The sequence below is a fragment of the Prosopis cineraria genome, unplaced genomic scaffold, assembly GCF_029017545.1.
Source record: "Prosopis cineraria cultivar Desert tree isolate PC_DT_omini unplaced genomic scaffold, ASM2901754v1 PC2, whole genome shotgun sequence".
Taxonomy (NCBI): Eukaryota; Viridiplantae; Streptophyta; class Magnoliopsida; order Fabales; family Fabaceae; genus Prosopis; species Prosopis cineraria.
In genome coordinates this window covers 21,353,626-21,363,632 of record NW_026555333.1, presented here as the reverse complement: position 1 = coordinate 21,363,632, position 10,007 = coordinate 21,353,626, and the positions used below count along the sequence as shown (strand labels likewise).

Here is a 10,007-nt window from a genome sequence, read left to right as displayed (position 1 = left end):
TTTAAAAAAAAAGATAACAATTACATCTCAAAAAATTAAAAATACATTATATTTTTTTAACATCTAATCTATTAAAAAATACCTTATATTTTTAAATAAAAGGAGTAGGTGTTTTCATATTTTTAATAAAATGTGGTTTTAAATATATAATTATTTTAACATGTAATAAGGTTGTTTAGATATATTTTTATAAAATTATGATTTTGACATCAAAGTATTATTGATAAAAAGAGTACATTAAAGCAAGTGGCACATATTACAGTGTCCTGGTTATACTTCAGTGACTAATCATGTGTATGTATCCACTTGAAGAACTCCATAACCAAAAGTTTCGAACAAAGCAGTCAAATCTAAGGCCTCTAAACCCAGCTGATGTGGCCAATTTCATGAACTTATGCTCAGTTCTCTCCTTGCCACCTGGGCTATAAGTCAACATCATCACATCAAATTGGGTGATGGCTGCAGCAGAAGTTTCTCACACAAATGGTAAAACTGCCTCCACCACAATCACTTTTCCATCTTTAGGAATGGCGTCATGGCAATTCATCAACAGCTCCAAGCACCATTCATCGCTCCAAGAAGTATCCACTACCAAATTTACCCCAACAAACAAAGCCAAACCTTAATTGTAACCTCTTATTATCATTTATTATATATGTGGGTGTGGGAAAAAACTATAAATAATTCCAATTAAAATATTTATTTATAAATAATAAAGATCATGATTTGTGAAAATACCTTCAAGTTTCTTGAAACTTAATTGTAATTAATTTTCTATGTGAAATGATATAAATGATGTTGGATTCATTTTATTTGACTGAAGTTAATCGAGTTGATTGATAGCTGGCATTTGACAACCAAGTCATAATAATAACTTTTAAATTTTTTTATTAAAATATTAATACTTTGATATTTAGAAATCAAACATATTGTAGATTCATGAGTTAAATCTATTACATAAATTTGACTTATAAATATTAAAGTATTAACATTTCAGTAAAATTATTTTTGACTAGTCAATGCTTGATGATAACAACTCATCAATAACAATAAGAACCCTTATCCCATTAATACAATGATAATATCAAAAACCACGCCTAATATGATTAGATACTAACTCACCTTCATGAAGATGGCATCTTTGGGCCTAATTTCAAACATATCTCTTCCTCGTTTTTCACTCTTGCAACGTTATTACAATCAATGATCTAGTTAGTATGATTAATGCCCTCATCTGATGGTAATTTCTTTATAAAATTTGCTCATAAAGCTATAGAGACTCATCAAACTTAGAGACAAGTTGATATATGGTTCAAGATTTGAAAATGACTTACTTATAAAAAAATTAAATACTTCTTCTCAAAAGTTGTTTGGAATTAGTTCCAAATCAATGTTACTCTCTCTAATGAAAATATTCCCTAGCATTGTTCTTGCTCCTTTGGTTGTAACTCTCTTGACTCTTCTATCCATATTTTATGAGACTATAAGAAAGCCAAGGAGGTTTAGAAAAAATTAGTCAATCCTACCAAATTTAATACCTTTTTCTCTCTTTTTGTGCAAGAATGGATAATTTGAAATGCTAAAAACAAAGTTAGAAGCTTTCTATAAGAAGACTGCCCTAGCAGAAACTTTTTACTCAAGCCTGCTGGAACACATGGAAAGCCATATGCAAAAAACCCTATTATGAAGATATTAACTTGAACAATGACATTTCCTTCTCTAGTTCTCAAGAAATCATCAATAACTTGAAACTTTAATCTAATCTTAACCTCTTGAAGAAGATTGACACTAGACATGAATCAAAATGGATTCCACCTAATCCTAGATGAGTTAGACTGGATGTCAATGGTGTGGTAAACCATAATGGTATTGCAGCGCGTAAAGGCCTAATTAGAGACAACAAGGGTGACTAGATTAAAGGCTTCTCCAAAAATATTAGATATCAACCAAGCACAGCAGCTGAACTCATAGAATATCAAAAGGGCTTAATATTTGCTAGGATGCTAAGATTTTAAGAGTTAGCGTTTATTCTGATTCTTTGGAGGCTTACTCTCTCCCTCATTGAAAAAAATTTCTCTCATAGCCACCCTTTCTCTGCTAATATTAAAACCTTCAGAAATCTTACCATGAGAGACTGGAAAATCACATTCAACCATATTTACAGAGAAGTGATTCGGTGCGCTAATCTTTTAACTCATAAAGCTTCTAATGAAAATTTTGTTATCACCTTATTTAATAGTCTACCAACTAATTGTAAAAGCCTAGTGGCTTTAGATATGACTTGATTTTTGATCTCTTTGCACAATTTTTACTATAGTTTTGTATTCAAAAAAAAATTAATATGATTAATTAATTGGATTGAAATGCATATGTCAAAGTAATTAGGTCATACCAAGACAAGGAGGTGTGTGTTGAATGACATGAGGCAAGTTGAAATTGATTCCTTGAATGTGTGGATATTTGGATGTGTTTAACTTGATAGTAATTCTAACACCTCCACCGACATCAATGAGTCTAGTTATGTCCGCAAAACCTCAATAGGATTCAAGAATCTTGTTCATAACTATAGTACTATGATTCATCATCCCTTTGTCAAATGCATGGTTGAATCCAGAGTCCATTCTCAGATACTCAAAAAGATTTGACCTATACACCTTATTGAATGAAACACCCTCTTCCAATATTGCATCTTTCAGTTGGGACCTTCAAAATGTTCATATTATTAATATAAGATGAACATCACAATTGTAAATTCATAGCAAAGTCAATGGATGATCTTTACCGGTAAGCTATTTTTATATTGAACAACATAAATGTTGAAACTATTGTCAACTATCAAAGGATTAATAATATAAATTTCAAAAGAAATTATGAATATGAATTCTTATTTTGCAGCTTGTGATAAAATGATATTTATGAAGAAGAAAATAAAATCTCACATATAATATTTCACTTGAATGAAGCAATTGTTGGCAGTGGATAGGAAATTGAAGCTTGAGTCGTGTCAAAGGGCATTGTCCTTAAGAGTTATTTCGCACACTAGTTTGTTTAGCTCGACAGTTCCTTAGAATTAAACAAACTCATCTTGCAAAACAAGCAAGGTAATAGAATAGCAAACACTAACAAGAAGTAACTCAGGCAGATAAGGCGGAGGAGGAGAGAATTGGCTCAAAAGCTCAAGAGCCAGGAAAACTATTGTGTCTACATACAAGCCTATTTATAGGCCATAACATGAAAGTTGGGACTTAAACACTAGATTAAACCACCATAAAGCACAGGTTACAAGCGCATAAACTCCCATTAAGTGCTTTTCTGGAGTCGTTCGAAGACAATTATGTTAATGAAATCTATTTAAGTAATCTATTGAAAGCCTAAAAATTGGATAAGGTTGAAATTCAAATATCAAGAAAATAAAAGGTTTTCTAGTAATGAATTTAAATAAATAATTATTTATTTTTTACAAAAATAATTCAGTAAAAAGAAACCAGTGCCTTTTTAACTCGTGCACGCAGAGGCGAATTGGCTATTTTCAACTACACGACCCTTCTCCATTTTATTATTCATTCATCATGATCATCGTCTCTCTCTTACCAATCCATTTCTCTCTCTATCTCACCTCCTTTCCCATTCTCTTCTCTCTAGATTCTGCAAACTCTTTCTTTAAATTCAAAATAAAAATTGATTATAATACTCACCAATCTGTATGTATTGAATCCTCAAAATTAGTTCTGTCAAACTCCTGGCTAACGAATTTCTTATCTAAGCCCATTTACTATCCCTTTTCATTTCTTAGTATATATACACTAGGAGCTCTTATCACTCGAGCAATATGGGACTTATCATTTTGACACATCACTTCAAATATCACAACAATCCCCCATGTGTTAAAAAGACCTTTATCATCTGAGTTATTCACACAGAAAATAATCACTTTAAATTTGGTGTCTTTCAACTTGAATCAGACCTAGACTAATAAAACTTAACAAATAGAAAAGTCAGTGTAACTTGGTTATTAAATCAACAAATCTTGAATGTGTACTGGAGGTCTTATTAATCAGATTATACCCCATAGTCTCTAATATTAACAATGGTTTTGTAAGTTATCGGCTATGTGCGTGCCTGGTTTTAACAAATGCTCTAAAAATTTTATCATAATCTCATAAGAGTAACCCCACTCCACATTTGTATGTATTTTCATCAAGTGTATTTGTAATAAATACACCATAAGGATTATGAAAATCATTAAGAGCTTTTGCTCAACCTCCAATCATTGCATTCTAGTACTTTTTCAAGCCATAATAAGGGATAAAAAATTTAGTGTTAGCAGAACTAACAAATGACTTATTCGTACTTATTGAACCTTCTTTATGGGATCTTCAATCACAAAGGTTGAGTTACCATCACCGTTAATTTTAAATAGGCTTAAGTTCCTTTCTACTCAATGTTTTAATAATAAATTTCTTTCTCCAAGGGTTTTGTTAACGAATTCGCCAGATTTAACTCTAATATTACATAATTGATCGAAATTACCCCATCTTTGAATAATTGCCTTGTAATATTATGTCTCAATTAAATATATTTGCTCTTGCTATTAAATGTCTTATTTTTAGCAAGTGCAATTGCAAATTGACTATTACAATGTAAAGACACTGATCATGTAGGCTTTTTACTTATCGAAATACTTGCTAAGAAGTTTTTCAATCGCTCAGCTTCTATTATAGCTAGTTCTGTAGCAATAAATTCAAAATATCTTGAGGATTTTCTATTGATTGTTTGTTTTACAAACTTTCAAGTTATTGCACCACCATTAAAAGTAAATATATAACCACTAGTAGATTTTATCTCTTATAAATCCAAGATCTAGTTGGCATCACTATATCCTTTTAATACAGTGGAAAATCCACTATACAATATATCATAATTCATGATACCTCTCAAATATCTTAAAAATCTTACCAGAGCCTCCCAATGTTTATTGCCTGGACAGTGAGTGTATCTACTCTATTTTCCTATAACATAAGCTATATCAGGCCTAATAAAATTCATTAGACACAACAAACTCCTAATGATCTGTGCATACTCAGATTAAACAACTGGGTCACTTTTGTGTTTTTTTAACTACTTACTCAAATCAAAAGAAGTACTCAAAGGAGTATCTTAAAGATGTCTAACCTTTTGAGTATTTTCTTAACATAATGTTCCTGAAAAGGTAAAATCACATTATCATTCCTTATGATCTTCACACCCAAGATCACTTTAACTTCATCCATATCTTTCATATCAAAATTTAAAGAAAGAAAATTTTTGGTCTCATTCAAAACATTCATACTAGGGCTAAGAATTAGCATATCATCCATATATAAGAATATAAACACAAGATTTGTATAAACACATTTTTCTACTTCAATAGTAGAGAAATCACCATCAGTTAAAACTTAATCTAGTTTTTACAAACTTTATTTTCTTGCCCAAGAACCACACATCCTTCAAGCTATGCCATGTAAATTTCTTCTTCCAAATCACCATTCAAAATGCTGTTTTAACATCCATTTGGTAAACAAAAAACATGTAAATCAAAGCTAAAGCATCAAGAATTCTCATAGAAGAAATTCTAGTCATAGGAGAAAAGATATCAAAATAATTAATATTTTTCTTTTGTGTAAAACCCTTAGGCACAAGCTTTGCTTTACATTTATCGATTGAACAATCTAGAAAATATTTTTTCTTAAAAATCTATTTACACCCAATATCATTTTTACCTTGAAGCAAATATGCTAAAACCTAGGTTTTATTCTTCCTTAGAGAATCAATTTCGATATTGATTGCTTATTTTCAAAACTTAACAGTAGGAGAAGAAATAATTTCATAAAAATTTAACGGTTTATCTTATACAAAATAAGTATAAAAATTTTATCTAAAATTCATAAGCACTATTATATAACTATGAACAAACCAACTCAATAAATGTACAGTTCGTCACTTTAGATCAAAGCTATGCATGGTAGAAAAATAAAATCAGAAATGATGTAGTTTTATATTTTTGAGACGATGAAATAAACTTTTAGACTATGAAATTTGTTTTGATTATTTTATCCATTAAATCTATATTTTTTTAATTTGTTTCCTTAAATTTGTTTTAATTATAGGTTTAGCCTTTATTATTTAGAAATGAAATGACAATGTTAAAATCAACTATGTATATTAATTAAACATATGTGTACTTTTAGGTGGTATAAAAAGATTATATTTAATTGAAAGCTAATTTAATTTCATTTGGCTATATATACATATCAAGTTATTAACATATTTTATAAATTAGATTAATTTGAGGGTCAATTTATATTTTAAATTTTGAAAAACTAACATGATAATTTAGGAAAAAATTTGCAACTTAATTGATAAAAATTAAATTTGAATCACTAAATTAACAACACAGACAAACTTGAATGACTAAAATATTTAATTATCTAAATATTTTTTATTTTTTTATATTTCTTTTGTTGTTGTTGCTGTTGTTATCTTTATGGAGATTTACTTTTATTGCTTCACATTCTCTCCATCTTAAATTATAAGAAATTTTTAACAAAGTCTTATATACCAATAAATCTAATTAAATATACATAATAAATTTTTTAAAAAATAAAAATATAAATTTTTAAAAATACTCTTCATTTAATATATTGAAAAGAGACAAGAATGTGAATTAAACAGAGGGAGAGAAATGGTAGTATTAAAATGAGTTTATTTAATAAAACTTTAATATTTTTAAAGTGTCTTATATTTTGGAATATCAAATCTCTTTCAAAATTATCTTATAATTTGGAATTGAGAGAGTAGTATTTTATCCAAAAAAGGGAAATAATATCATTCAAGGACCACTGAGGCAATTTAATATCAAACAAGGATCAAAAGATTTTGAATAGCTCTACAAGACTAGGAGACTATTTTGAAAATGATTTTATATGGGAGAAGATTATAACACCCTTGTATTTAATATTTTTTTTTAATTTGTCAACTAGCAAATGCTTTTTTGTTAAATGTAAATAGATAGTTTTTGTTAATTAACGAATAACTACTTGTGAAAACATGATCTATACTTATTCCTTCCTATAATCAGTGGCCACTTTCAACTCAAATATTTTACAATAAAAAATGAATAAAAATATAATATGGGACTTACTAATGGTCAATTAACAGTGAGAAAATGATAGAATGAGAAGAGAGAGAATCTTTAAAATTGACATATAGAATTATCATATAGTTGAGTATAAGATCCTTAATGACCTTTGAGTAAAGTTTTGGAGAAAATTATCTTTAACCTGGGAGGATATTCATCCAACAAAGGAGTGTTCACACATAAAAATTAGAAAAAATATAAGAAATATATAAAACGTAAGATATATTTAATTAAGTGATATTTTAATAAATTACGTATATATACAAAACAAAAATACAAGAGAAAAAGAAAAATATTTAAAAAAAGAAGAAGGAGAGAAACAGCCAAATGATATTGGCATGTCTGGAATTAAAAAAGCACAAGCCTTCCATTCCAACATAATGCACCCAGCATCCCATTGGCACATTACTTTGGTATGGGGCGTGGCCCCACTTGCCATGGCCGTGCGTAGTTCCGCCATTGAAGCAAGATAACGAAAAAGATAAACTAGTTCCCTAGCCGGGGAATTTTTTTTTTAAATATGAAGTAAATTTTTAAAAAATTGAGAACATGGTTAGTTTATATAAATATCTAAACAATTTATCATTAATATAAAAAAAATTTATCATTAAAAATTTATAAATAGTTTATTATTGATATACAATCGTATATCATTGATAAAGATAATTAATTAGTTATAATACAAAATATAATAAATGTTGGGATGTTTTTTTCCCTTTTAGTTCTATAATATGAATATATTTGTAAAAGCCCTAGAAAAGCTAAAGAAAATTAGTTAAGTTATTAGGTGTACTTGTAATAAATATGTGTTTCACTGAATTATCCATTTTTAATAATTTGTATTGAAAACCAAAATTTTAAAAATAAGATCAAACATTAAATTGGTTGAGATACTGGTTTATGATTCATTGATAGGACTGGTTGAACTGTAACTTTCAAACTGGTTGCTATTAAATTAGTATATTTTAAATTGTATGTATTAGTATGTTTTTAAGACAAAGTATATTATAATCAAAAGCATCAAGCATAAAAATAAATAGCTAAAGGCAAAATAATGAATAATAACTTTTCCTCTAGATTAGCATAGAATCTAATAATATGTTTATAAGTTATTAAAATCATTTCAAATATGTGTAATATTTATGAATCCATATTTATTATATGAACAAATGACAATGCATCATATTAACATATTTGTGACTCAATCGAAGTGTTTCACTCAGTGACTGTGTTGTTAGCCAGGAAAAAAAAAAAAGAAAAAAAACTCAGTGACTGTGTGTGGGATTAAAGTTAAGCGTTTGAGGTCTTGAGCTGGCATTTGACAAGTGACATATCTTTGGTTAGACATGGTAACAGTGTATTTGAACAAGATAAAATAGTAATGGAGGACTGTTAGGAGAATTTATATCAATTAAAAATTAATTATTATTAAAATTTAACTAAAAAAATTTAAATAAATTATTATTAATTTAAAATAAATTATTAATAAACCTGAATGAATATTTATTGATAAAAAGCTCACATGAATCAACAAATATTCATTCAAATTTTAATAAAAAAATAATTTTTAATTGATATAATTTTTTTTAGTGCTACTTGACTGATATTTTTTCCTTTCAAAAATGCACATGAAAGTCGTTATCCGAAAGTCTTAATCGAATTTAATTCACATTTGAATTTTCAATTTTTCATGTAGCTGCCCATCCAGCCATTACCTGACTCCGACATTGTCAATTAATAAATCATATATATATATATATATACACACACTGCCCATCCAGCTATAACCTGACTCCGACATTGTTAATTAATAAATCATATATATATACTATTCTGCTTTTATTTATAAGTTATTTTTAATAAATTTTAATAATATTAAAAAAAATCTTAAAATTTATTAACTCTGTCTTAAATTTTAAGAAAGTTATCAACTTTATCCTTATTAAATATACATATTTTAATAACATATTTTCTCTCTCCAATATTCAATGAAGGATAAAATAAAAAATTTATGATAAAAATTTAATGACATGATTTATAAATAGGACAAAAAAAATTTCTTTCTCTACTCTATAAATAGAGCCAGAGAGAGTGTGTATAGATATATCTATATATATATATATATATATATATATCTATATCTTAGATGACAACTCCTAAAAAAAGTGATATCCCCCGCTACTAAAAATGGCTATACATAACAGAGCGGTCATTAAAAAAACTATTATAGTTAAAATGAAATTTAGAAAAAGAGAGTATGTATTAATTATTTAAAATAGCTGCCATATAATGTCAAAGGTTTATTTAGTTAGAGGGGAGGTGTCACACCCAAAAAATGAGATGCAGAGCGTGAGAGTGGAGGTTCCACCTTCGGAAAGAAGATTGAAAAAATGGGAATCGTCATCAAAATTTTGAGAAAAATCTTGAAAAACTGTTTAAAGGAGGATAAGGGTGATCTGTGAAAATAAAAAATAGATTCAGGAGTCGATTGAATATGAGAAAGGTGTTAGGCACCCCACAACACTCGTTTGTAATCACGGTTACATGAAGTTTATTGTGTTATATAAATATGATTTTAAAATTATTTTAATTATCCCTTTCATATTCATGTATTTGATATAAAAATGATAAGAATTAAGTAAAAAATATTTATTTATTTATGAGGGAGGACTTGACTCAGAATCTAACTCTGAGACCTACGTACCCTATGATGGGAATTAAAGTCCACATAGTTCGGGCTAAGAATATCGTCAATGGTTTTATTTATTTGTAATTTTCACAAAAAAAGAAGTTTAAATGAAAATAACTTATCAGTTGCAAATAAAATAAT

General features: G+C 27.9%; 1 pseudogene; it reads right to left on the bottom strand.

Annotated features, from left to right (window-relative positions):
* Positions 1-277: 277 nt before the first annotated feature.
* LOC129302638 (cathecol O-methyltransferase 1-like) lies at positions 278-3,769 on the bottom strand (annotated as a pseudogene).
* Between the last annotated feature and the right edge of the window lie 6,238 nt (positions 3,770-10,007).